This window comes from Zingiber officinale, chromosome 2B (assembly GCF_018446385.1).
Source record: "Zingiber officinale cultivar Zhangliang chromosome 2B, Zo_v1.1, whole genome shotgun sequence".
In the NCBI taxonomy this organism is placed as follows: domain Eukaryota; kingdom Viridiplantae; phylum Streptophyta; class Magnoliopsida; order Zingiberales; family Zingiberaceae; genus Zingiber; species Zingiber officinale.
Window position 1 is genome coordinate 97759569 of NC_055989.1, and position 13237 is coordinate 97772805.

General features: G+C 37.1%; 1 long non-coding RNA gene across 1 annotated transcript; it reads right to left on the reverse strand.

The window, feature by feature from the left end:
• Nucleotides 1-8455: 8455 nt before the first annotated feature.
• LOC122049320 lies at nucleotides 8456-9265 on the reverse strand. The gene is made up of 2 exons (XR_006130920.1): nucleotides 8774-9265; nucleotides 8456-8596 (listed from the first exon to the last, which is right to left on the reverse strand). It is a non-coding gene; the product is annotated as an uncharacterized LOC122049320 (long non-coding RNA).
• Nucleotides 9266-13237: the final 3972 nt, after the last annotated feature.

The following is a 13237-nucleotide window of genomic DNA, read 5'->3' on the forward strand; positions in this document are numbered from 1 at the left end:
AATTTAAATAAAAACTTCCTTAATTCTTTTGCCATGAAAAGGAAATATTTATTTAATTAAAAATAATTTTTCTCTTCTCAATTTACAATGGCCGGCCATATACAAATCTCCAAGCAAATAAAATTTTAAACACAAATTAAAACTTCCTTATTTGCTTCCGGAAATTTATAAAAATTTTCAATAATTTTTATCCCTTCATGATTAGTTAATAAAAAGGAAATTTTATAAATTAAAATCTTTCTTTTAAACATGTGGATAATTTTCCAAAAAGGAAAGTTATCTCTAAAAATTAAAATCTCTTTTCAATCTACAAATAAGGAAAGATATCAAATCTTTTCTTAATCTTTTGTAGAAACTAATAAAAGAGAATTTTTAATTTTTAAACTTTCTTTTAAATCATGAACATGATTAAAAAGGAAAGTTTTTACCAAAATTAAAATCAACCTTTTAATCTACAAATAAGGAAAGAGATTTAGCTCTTCTCTTAATCTTTTGTAGAATCTTATAAAAGGAAATATTTAAAATTTTAAAACTCTCTTTTAAATCATGTTATCCACATAAGAAAAATTTTAAAAATAAAAATCCTTTTATTTTAATTTGGTCCACCAAGCTTGAACCCAAGCTAGGGGCCGGCCACATCAATTAAACGAAATTGGCCGGCCCTAGCTTGGTCTCCAAGCTAGCTTGGCATGGGCAAGAAGGTGGGTATAATACTCTATAATTAAGAGGCTACGATAGGGACCGAGGAGGAATTTGTTTTGGTCTCCCGATAAAATTAAGCATCCGTGTTCGCCTACACACAACTTAATTTTATCAATAATAATTCATTCCACTAGAGAACTATTATTGAACTACGATCCCAAATTACATTTTGGGCTCCTTATTATGAGTGTGTTAGTCTCCGTGGTTAAGATGTCGAATGTCCACTAATTAAGTAAGTTACTAACAACTCACTTAATTAATATCTAGCTCCAAGAGTAGTACCACTCAACTTCATCGTCATAAGTCCAACTGCGGGGTTTAACATGACAATATGAGCTCCTCTTGGGAACATTCTCAACCTAGATCACTAGGACACGGTTTCTTCTATAATCAACAACACACACTATAAGTGATATCATTTCCCAACTTATCGGGCTTATTGATTTATCGAACTAAATCTCACCCATTGATAAATTAAAGAAATAAATATCAAATATATGTGCTTGTTATTATATTAGGATTAAGAGCACACACTTCCATAATAACTGAGGTCTTTGTTCCTTTATAAAGTCAGTATAAAAGAAACGACCTCAAATGGTCCTACTCAATACACTCTAAGTGTACTAGTGTAATTATATAGTTAAGATAAACTAATACCTAATTACACTACGACCTTCCAATGATTTGTTCTTTTCCATCTTGGTCGTGAGCTACTGCTTATAATTTATAAGTGTGTGACACCACACACCATGTTATCTACAATATAAATTAATTGAACAATTACATTTATCATAAATGTAGACATTTGACCAATGTGATTCTTATTTCTAGATAAATATTTATACCAAAAGCTAGGCTTTTAGTATACATCCTAACATCAATGCCTTCGAGACCTTGACTAGATCCTGGTCTCGGGGAGATAAGATCTAATTACTACTTATATTCTATTATATTGTGCTAACTCTGTTTTGCAAGGTAAATATTTTTTCTATCCCTAGGACCCGAAGAATTATCTATAAGCTGACGTGGAGCACGTCGATTGGCCGAGCCATGTGGTCTAGATGGCCAGAGAGGTTCCAGGCTCCCGGAATGGACCTATTTAAAGGCCTTCGACCTAGAGCTTCAGAACAACAACTCCTTCGAATTTCTCTTTTGCTCGGTGCTCCGAAAAGGCTCCTGTGATGCTGAAAAGTTCCTCTGACAACCGACGATCAAGATTCTTTTCTTTTGTTGTCAGTAACACCGTTTTATAGTTCTTATACTTGAAATCTATAACTTTTTCAAACTATTAGTGAATTGCCAACGAAAACACTCGAGAAGTGTGAGCCTTGGAGTAGGAGTCGTCGAAGGCTCCGAATCAACTTGTGTTAACATTATTTTTCTTGCTTCTATTTTTCGTTGCGTAACTTAGTTTTTAAATCGAATTTTTGACGATCGCTATTCACCCCCGCTCTAGTGAATTTTTTATCCAATAGTTTTTGTATTCTAATTTTGGTCGACATCTTGATCTAGCATCCTTGCTCTTGGTTTGACATGTAATTAAGGTAATACATTTCTTGGTTTGACTCGAGTTACCTTACTCATGTAACTTGAACTCATAGAATAACTCAGCTAATTTTATTGTTGAAAGGTCCCTAGATACTTTGTATAAATTTACCATTGATGCCCATTAAATATTTCAGAGGAAAGCTTTTAATGAGTACCTTATTACTGTCTGATTTTTTGTTTTGTTGTCCAATTGACTGGAGCCAATTCAAGATGTCCTTGATCCATGCATGTAACTTACTCATAGATTCACCATCCTGTATTTGACAATTGAGTACTTCGCTTAAAAGTAAATCACACTTAGTTACCTTAGAGTCATTGTTCCCTCGTAGAGTTGAATCAACTTGTCCCAAAGTTCCTTAGCACTATTGAATAATCCGATTTGATTTAGCTCTTCCTTCATTCGTCCACATTATAGGATATTTATGACTCAGACGTCGACTTGAGCTTTCTTTTTGATATAGAGGGTCCACTTTTCCCATTGTAGTGCCTCTCCGGATTCATCGACCAATAGCATAAATCCCATTTTGAAAACTATCCACATGTTGATCTCCGTCTTCAAGTAGTACTTCATCTGCCCCTTCCAGTAGTTGAAGTGATCTCCATTGAATAGGGGTGGGTGGGTGATAGTGTACCCTTCTTAATGGGTCATTAAGTTCTTGCAAAAATACAACTTCAAAATATTTCAAGACTTTTTAGTGTCTTAGGTAAGTGTTGCAATGAAAAAGAACTAATAAGATATTCAAAATTTGTTTTAAGAAAAGAGAGTTTTGAAAGCTTAAAGGTTGTTAAATCAATTTAGAGTATCTTTGTTCTAATACCAATTGTGGGACCGGAAAGCACGATTAAGAGGAGGTAAATATCGCTCGTAAAACTTTTCTTTTAAAAACACTTATCTTTGAAATCAAAGTGCAGTGGAATTAAAACACAAGCAAGATGACACAGTTGGTTACTTGGTTCACAACCCCTAAGTCTGCTACTCCAAGGCTTATAATCCGATGATGGATTGTTTACGAATAGGAAATCACTAATTTTCCCTTTATGAAAAATATTTTGGAGGTGGATAAACCTCTTACAAATGAGAAGGGTACGGAAAATTTTACCGTCCATTTTACAAATGAAATGCAAATACAAACAAATAAGGTTACTGACAATGATCAATTTGAAGTTGAGCGTAGGTTGTCGAAGAGCAATATGGAGCAATTGAACGCAAGATTTAATTGAAAGTTGATGTTGAGCCTCTGCATTCAAGCCTTCTTTTATATGTCTTTATCATTCGACTGATTTTCTCTTTCGGTCAACTGATAAAGATCTCATTGTGCTAAATTAGCACTTGATTTCAACTTTTTTGGTCGACTGATAAGCTGGGTTTGGTCGATTGAACCACAGTGTCATCCAAGTTCTTGTCATTGTTTTTAACAACAATGACACTAGCCTCCTTTTCTTTTCCCTTTCCTTTATCAAACCATCTTTTCTTATTCTTGGAACCAGAACCTTTAGCTACAAAAGCTTGACCAGAAATCCTTGCGGATTCAATTTTCTCCGCCTGAAGTTCAACATGGCGTGAGATATCAGTGAAAGTCTTGATACTTTCACTATAAGTCAAATTCTATTTTATCGTTTCTCAAGAATCAAGAAGGGAACGGATAACTGCTTGAACCTGTTGTTCATCGGTCAACGCATGACCAGCAGTCTTAAGCTCTCGAATCATGTTACCCATCTCCCTGAGATGTTGGGTCATGGTAATATTCGAGTATTTTTTACAACTATCAAACTTGATAGTTAGCTATCGGAGCTTACTCAGACTTACTCCACTATACTTCTCTCTAAGGGCTGCCCAGACAACATGAGCCGATGGTAATGGCTCATACTTAAATACCAGGTCATTCACTATTGAACTAATCAATATCTTCTTAGCAATGGAGTCCTTCCTTTTCCATGCCTTATAAGCATCAAGGTCACATCTGTGCTGTGCTATAGAACCATTAGCTGGTTCTTCCATGAATTGATTTATAACCTCTAGAACTTCTTGTTCTTCAAGAACGTATTGTATCTTGAGGTGCCAAATTTTGTAGTTAGCCCCATATAATTTTTCTCTTTTATTGAGTTTAGCATGATGTTTTTAATTGTCATGATCTACATAAATAAAAACATTATTTATTATTTCAATATAATTCATATACATGTAATTAATTATTGACTCACTATAAATTAGAATTGATTTACAAAATCAAGTGATAACTATGTTTCACTCATCATTTGTATGTGACAATCTAATCAATATTGATCAATTATATTACACATATCTCATCTAATGAATAAATCATTTAATATGAACGAATTATATATATATATATATATATATATATATATATATATATATATATATATATATATATATATATATATATATATATATATATATATATATATATATACATATATATATAATTAAAAATCATGAACAAAAATGATAAATAAACTAATCATTTTATATATATATATCATATTTATTATGAATGAATAATGAAAAATTATACTTCAATCCTGATTTAACCGGCGTTTTTATCGGTTTTATACATAATGTTGGGGTTGCAAGGTTGCAAACATAGTTCTACATTGAAAACACATGAGAAAGATCATGAGTTTATAAAGAGAAAAGATATCTCTATTGGCATGAGGCCTTTTGGGGAGAGCCCAAGAGAAAAACCATGAGAGCTTAGGCCCAAAGTGGACAATATCATGTAATTATGGAGATATCTAAATTCTTTTCGATCCAACAATTGGTATCAGAGCCTGGACTGCCAGAAGGTTTAACCGCCGACTGTACACAAAAGCTATGGTCTGATTGCAAGGTTGCAAACATAGTCCCACATTGAAAACACATGGGAAAGATCATGAGTTTATAAAGAGAAAAGATATCTCCATTGACATGAGACCTTTTGGGGAGAGCCCAAGAGTAAAACCATGAGGGCTTAGGCCCAAAGTGGACAATATCATGCAATTGTGGAGATATCTAAATTTTTTTCGATCCAACACATAACAACAGAAATTATTTCATGACTCAAATACTAAATGGGCTAATACTGTTCAATCCAACATATAAACTCAAATACTAAATGGGCTAATACTGTTCGTACATAACGACAGTAAACAGAACACTAATAAATTAGATAGTCCAATACCGCTCCCACTAAGACAAATACTAGTGTAGCCGCACGCACCTACGCATATGGAGGAGGATATGTTCAGGTATGACACACTGTAGCCGCACGCACCATATTGCATGATTGCATGCTGGGTGATTGACGACTCCATTATTGTTGAGCTCGTCGGTCAGCTACATGAGGGCCTGCACACAGCATGACCATTGCATGGGTAGTGGCACAACACTCAGGGTGTGTATGGCAGGTTGCTCGGTGGTGCACCGCCGGGGTGCTCATGGGTCGCACAATATAGCGGGGTTGCAGCCGGGATCCCTCCCCGTCATCGCATACCGGGAGATGAGAGCATTGCGCTCCCTCACTATGTCTGAGGTAGGAGGATATGTGTACTCCGACAGCATCCCATCCACTCGGTCACTCGTGGGTAGTGGCAGAGTGACAGTGTCGTAGCCCTACCCACCGGTCTCGCCATCGCGTGTGAGATGGTCGTCGGGCGGTGACCATGTATTGCATCATATGCATGATTGCATTTATTATGATTGTTGCATATTGGATGTTACACTTGGGTATCGATATGATTGACGTCATACATGCTTATTTGCTCGACTATCTTTATTTGTATGTCCACGCCATCTTGCCCAAGCCTCGCAGGTGAGTACAATTTATTTCAGTATTGCATTTCTTATTATTCTTGCGATAGATTGTATTACATGCCTATTGTTGGTTATTGATTATGCATACTTGTTTACTGTTAGGAGACTGTACTATATGTTGTACTGTTAGGATACTGTACCGTAGGATTGTTGCTGGTAGTTATATGTTGCTGTACATATCTATTGGATTACCTGCTGAGTTCTTTGAACTCACCCCGTTGTTACTATTTTTCAGGTTGAGGCTAATGGGACAGCTTCAGGATTCTCCATCAGATCCATTTCTGGATCTTCCTCGAGCAGTTCCTGGTTCTCTTCAGACTCTTTAGGCTCTTCTTCACCCATATAGTGAAGTAGTTTCATGACGTCCCCATACATAATTTGCTATTACCCTAGGATACTCTGTCATTGAATGCATCAATGCCCAGATCCTATAACTGTCTAAGATTGGAAACTCTTCTTGCTCAAGTTTTCAAAATAGTCTATCAAGCCTTTTAACATGTCCGTCGACTCCACAAGTAGACTTATACTCTATCTCCTCCCGGAGCTGGTTTCACCGCACTTCATGACAAGTCAATGTGGTAATCATCCATGCTATCTGAAAAATTAAATTTAAATAAGTCAGTACAAAATTGACTAACCAGTACAAAACCAGTTTAATTCAATTTATACAGATATAGAACCATCATTATAAATCAAGAAAAACAAATCTGCTCGATTTTCAGGAGTTTAAGTCGACTGACCGATTGGACCAGTCGATCAGGAATCTGGATCCTAAGCTTAGTCTATTATCTTGATTAGAACTAATCTAATTGGACAGGGAGTTCTGACTTATGTTCTGTTATTATTTTAATCTAAGTTCATTTAAGTCAATTCAGACTTATTGATCAAACTCAGGTCCATTTGATCAATCCAATGCTCATTGGATTAAGTTCGATCAATTAGAATAAATCTAATTTTTTTGACTAAATCTGACACAATAGAACTAATCTGATCATATTCGATCATCCCAACTTATGTAATCAAAATCACCTCAATTAATTCAATAATAAACCAAACTAGTTAAACCAATAAATGATTTGATCTAAATCTATGTATCATTAAATCAAACTGGTATGTTTAAATCAACTAATGATTTAAACCATACCTGGGTTTGATTGAACATGTTGGTCTAGTTCAATTTTCAATTAATTGAACCATAAATTAATTAAATATATATTTATTAATTAATAATATATGTATATATATAATTAATTAATATATTTAATTAAATTTTAAACAAGCACTGCATGTAAAACCTTTGTTTTTTTTACTGTGCTTCACCAACAGCACTTCACTGTTCATCTCATTTTTTTTTTTCTTTTGAATCGATTAAGATTCAATTGAATCGATTAAAATAAATTCAATCGATTAAGTACATGAATTACTGTGCCGTGAATTTAATCGATTTAATTTTCTTATCAATTAATTTAACTAAATGAATCGATTGAGTAATCGATTAAAATAGGAGAAAAATTATGTCGTCAAATAGCACTATAACGACCCGGTCCCTCGACCCCTTAGGCGGCCCAACTGGTGGCCCCTTGGCAGTCTCTTGGGCGGCCCAACTGGCGACCCCTTATGTCGTCGACCGACGACTCTCGGCCGTGTCGTTACTCACTAGGTCTTCCCACCCCTGGCAAGTGGATTTTTGCCTTCCTCAGGATTCGAACTCTAGACCTTTAGGCTAAGTACTAGAGTTTATGAATCCTGGTAGCCAAAAATCCACTTACAATAAAAGACGTCTTTTTATTGTAACGACCCGGCCTCTCGGCCCCTTGGGCGGCCCAACTGGCGGCCCATTTGGCGGCCCCTTGGGCGACCCAACTGGCGGCCCAACTGGCGACCCCTTATGTCGTCGACCGAAGACCCTCGGCCGTGCCGTTACTCACTAGGTCTTCCCACCCCTGGCCAGTGGATTTTTGCCTTCTCCAGGATTCGAACTCTAGACCTCCAGGCTAAGTACCCATGTAACTGGAGGTCTACCTCCAGAGCAACCTGCTGCACACACCTTGCCTGAATAAAAACCACTAACCCATGAGTGGTTGTGTGTGCAGACCCATGTAACTGGCGATGCGCTTAACAATAATGGGGCTGCCAACCGCTCAGCATGCAATCATGCAAGATGGTGCATGTCACTAAGCCGAGAAATATCCTAATCCTATCCCACTCCATATAATGTGTACTAAGATATGTGGATCAAATAATATGATCTAGGTACACATGTCAAGTAGGGTATCTAACCAGTCCAGTATATCATAGAGCATGACATGTCACTACCTCTATAACATAAATAATAAACAGGTAACAAATAATACATGCTCGAAAATAAATAGTGACATATCGATGCAGATATAATCATAATTATTACTTCTTGTTAAAATATACTAAACATATCAACAAGACGTATCAAAATAGATAGGTCAAGGTATCCGCCTCCAATGTAGATCGAGCTAATCAACCTCTATGTCGATGTGCTCGTTCCGAATCTGAATCCTGTAATAAATCATACAGTTTAGCTAAAAACAAAATAGCTAAACTAAATCCTAATCCAATTAGGAAACTATGTTTTAATTCCATTTAATTATCCGCACCTTACCTCAACTACTTGTAATTACTTAAATTGAACGGAAGGATCTACTTAGGTAACCCAAATAGAATGCAATTCCTTACCCCAATTCGAAGGTGGTTAATGGTAATACGCAGCTGTCAACAGAGGTTTACTGCTGCCCTATTCCTTTTTACCTACCCAAATCTAGATCTGCATATTACTCTCCAATTAACGGTGGTGATCAAGGATCTGACGAAGGAAGCTATCTTCTGTCTACGATAATGTTGACCGGAGCCAACTATAGCACTGTTTCCTCAACAATCACTCCTGATCAGTACCACTTAGAGATTAGATCCCCAAATAACAAACTATGAAGAGTACTTACTCAAGATCACCACGACCAGAGAGAATCGACAACCATACTAGGGCACAGCGTCGTAGAGGACCAAAAGAAGAAGGTTCAGCTGGATGCTTGATCTTCCAGCGAGTTCCAGTGTCCGCGACCAGGAGAGGAGAGAAGGAGACTCAGCCGGTAGTGGCTTGAGCGTTGCCTATGCGATCGAGTGGCTGCTGCGGCGTCGAGGAGGCCACTGCTCGGCTAACTCGAGGAGAGTGGCAACGGCGTGCTCTCCCGCGACGGGTGGCTGGATCGAGAGGGAGGGGAGGTCGGTGTTGCTCAGGCAGAAGAGAAGAAGAGGTGACAATTCTCGGCTAGGGCATGGAAGCAGGGGAAGAGAATTCGGCTCGGGGAAGAATAGGAGGCTTCGTTGTCGCGGAAGAAAAGGGGAAGAGGAGCAGGTGCTGCGCGCCGCGTTAGGGAGAAGGAAGAGGAAGGGGAATCAGGCTCGGGAGTAAAGGGAAAGGGGAAGAGATCGGTGCCGAGAGGAAGGGGAAGAGGCGTCGGGTTGGGGGAAGAATCGGGCGGGTGAGGAGAGAAAACGGTGTTTAGGGGAGAAAGAAAAAGAAAATAAAAAGAAATAAAATAAATAAACTTTTCCTCACTTAAATGGGGTAGCCTAAATAAGCTTTCCCGAGGTCCAATATTTATCCCCATAACCTAAGTCATATGAGTTTCAAAAAATTTCCAGAAAATTTCTAAAAATTCCGATAAATTCTCTTATAGTTATTTGTCTTTTTTCGGTATTTTACAAGCACTGTTCATCTTCTATCTTGCTACAAACGCGAGACTTCTCTCGGTCTACTTTCACCGGTATTTAAACGCGGTCACCGACGCTCCTCTACCATGATTCTATGCCATCGAGGACTACACGATTTCCATGTAGTCGAGTGGAAATCGCGACTTCGGGATGCCGATTCTTGCAGAGATCGAGTGAAATCACAACGTCGCGATTTCTCAGTTCTGCGCATTTAAATTCATGCTTTCAAAAATGTTCTGATACCATTGTTATCTTTTTGACAGCATGAATCAAACACAAAATAAAAATGGTAACAACTCACAGTGATCTCCCGAGAAGAAATCAAAGAAGATGCCGCTGGATGTCGCTACTGTCAGAAGCGCGATCACGAATGAACCAGAAAGCTCTTCGAGTTTCATGAGCCAAATCCCTTTCCTCTCGGATGTTCTCCTTTGCTCACCTTGCTTCCACTGTGCACATTGATCATCGTCGTACACTTTTTCTTGATTGCTCTTGGACACCAATATTAATAGGAAGCAAGCATCGGTTACAAACCGATACTTTGATGACTTCCAATGGAGGAAGATGAAGGTGAATGAACACCCCTTCATCTTCTTAACGTTGCAACTGATGCAACGTCCAACATTAGGTTCATCAACTTCTTCTGGTTCAAATTTTTCTCTAAATCATCTTTGAATCTATCCAGATCATTTGGGGCGTCGAAGCTATCGTCCTTCATAGCAAAACCTAATCATCTTTAGAATAAAGTTTGAGCATAACTAAAGGGAAGAAACTGACTCTTCATCTACTTTTTTTATCTTCTCTTAATCTTTGATCTTGGTCGCTTTGCCAGTCTCGTGAGCGTAACAAGTGCTAGACATTCTGAGTTTGAAAGTAACCAATTTTACTTTCACCCAATAGGGTACTTCCTCATAATAAAAAATTTTCTCCACTTCATTAAGTCAATTAACGATTTCCTCGGTCTGTGGTGTACCAGAAAACTCAGGAATATCAATTGGAAGCCTGATGTCTCTATATCGTTCTTCTCGACGATGACTTTTTTGGTATGTAACCTGATTGTGATATGAGTTCTCAAAGGTAGACTCAGTTTCTCGATCTGAGATCCAAGAATCTTCAAGATTTCATGCTGCCACCTCTAGATGTTGAATTAAATCTGCAACTTGCCTCTATAAATCTTCAATCGTCATCATATCCTGAACCCTACGATCACAATACTCGACTTCCTCAATCAGAACCTGCCTATTGATGCAACTGCGTCTACGACCATGACAACCTTCTATTGGATATGAAGCTTAATTTCTTAATCAGAACCTGCTTGCTCTGAAACCAATTGGCGCTAGATAAGATAGTGATTATCTGGGCTGATGTGAAGGGGAATTTGAGGAGAAGATAAGAAAAGAAACCGTTGTCTTGCAGATGTTTAAAAAAAAAGAAATTTTATTTAATAACTGAGGATGATTCCTCAAACAGCTAAACAAATGTTTATATAAACTGTAAACCATAAGACACAAAGAAAGGAAAATAAATCTAAACATATATACCTCATTTCCTATGATGCAAAGAAAGGAAATAATTTTTTTTAAAAATAAAAAAATTATTAATTGACTCACAAATCCTATCCTAAATAAAAAAATATAAAAGATAGAAATTATCAAAAAAAAAAAACCTAAAACATAAAAAAAAAATCTAGAAATTACAAAAAAAAATTACTAAAAATAATAAATGCATAATCTAATGAATCCTCCTGCATCATGTAGTTGGTTGACTCCTAAATATAAATATTTTATTTGTCGTCATTTTAGTTTTAGTCGACTGCCTAGTCGACTCAACCATTAGTCAATTGAAATTAATCATCAATTGAATACTTTGATTCAATCACTCTAAAGATGAATCTTGTTATTCTAAGAGACTATATGTCTCCACAACTTCCTCATTTGCTTGGCGATTATTTCTTTGACCTCGACTTACTAAGACTTTTAATGCTTAAAGATTATTTCTTTGGAATTTCATCCATTACCCAACCTTAGGTTAACCTTAACTCACTAACACTACTTTTATCTCAACCTCATATCAAACTTAACTTGCCAAGCATTTCATACTATTAAATATCTAGTCTTCTTTGATCTACCTAAACTTCTATCAATTATCAAACATATAATCCTCAAGCTACTTCAACTTTCATTATTTGTGAAGTATTCAATCCTCCTTGATCTTCTTGTACTCTCATCATTTGTCACTCATCAGTCCTCCTTAATTCACTCGTGCTTCTACTACCAACTGTTTTTTTGGTCTCTCTATTTGCTTTTCACTTACTAACACTTATTAAATTTCTTTATTATCAATTTTTATTAGACTTTCCACTCGTTAATACCTATTAACTTTCTATATCTTTGCCAAATATTTGATCACTCATTTGAATTCTATTTAATATATTATTTCTAATTCACACCTACCTCAATTATGTTATCCATAATATAATTATATAAATATGTTGAACAAGTATCAAAATTGCAAACATATGATTACACTAGCAAACGCAAACACAATTAGAATGATCCAAGATGGACTAAGTCGGGCATACCTGTCGCTGAGCCAAGTTAGACCTTGATCATTCTAAAGCTTACTCATTCGTAGAATTAACTTAGGCTTGAAAAAGGTGGAGTGGCCTTACAACCGGTTGGATATAAAGAGAGATAAATTTAGGTACATAGGTGGGAGTCATATGTGTAGAATTGAAAATGCTAGAGGAGGGAGTAAATAGCGCTCGTGATTTTTACGTTTTTCGAAAAATGTTCGACCAATTAAAGCACGTAGTGGAAAATGGAAAGTAAAAAACAAACAATACGCTAACACACTCAAGTTTTACTTGGTTCGGAGCCCGTGTCAACTCCTACTTCAAGGCTCGCACTCTTTGAGTGCTTTCAATGGGCAATCATTATCAATTCGAAAGAATACAAGTAAAGATTTACAATTTTTTTTTGAAGAATTACAATAATTTAAATATACCGACAATCTATAGATTTGAAGAATCGAGCCTTCGGTCATTGGAGCAGTGTTTGGGCATCGTAGAAGTGTTTTCTGAGCAGTGCGCAGGAGAGAAACTTCTTTGAATTGATGTGTACAAGCTACTAGTCGAAGCCTTCTTTTATAGCTCTGTCCGAGCGCTTAGATCCCCTCCTGGTCGCCTGGACTATGATGATATAACGAGCTCTCATTGAAACTTCATCCTCGAACTTTATCCACATTCAAGTGCCTGGACTGCTGACATGAATCAGCCAATCATCGCGCTCCAACCGTGTGTGTCAATGAGTTTTGGTCGTCCAAGAGCCTTGAGCAACTCCGGGCGCTCAGACCACCAGGGTGCCTAGCCAGGCACCGGCCTAGGGTGCTACAAAGCTTGCCTAGGCGACTGGATCCCTTTCGGGTGCT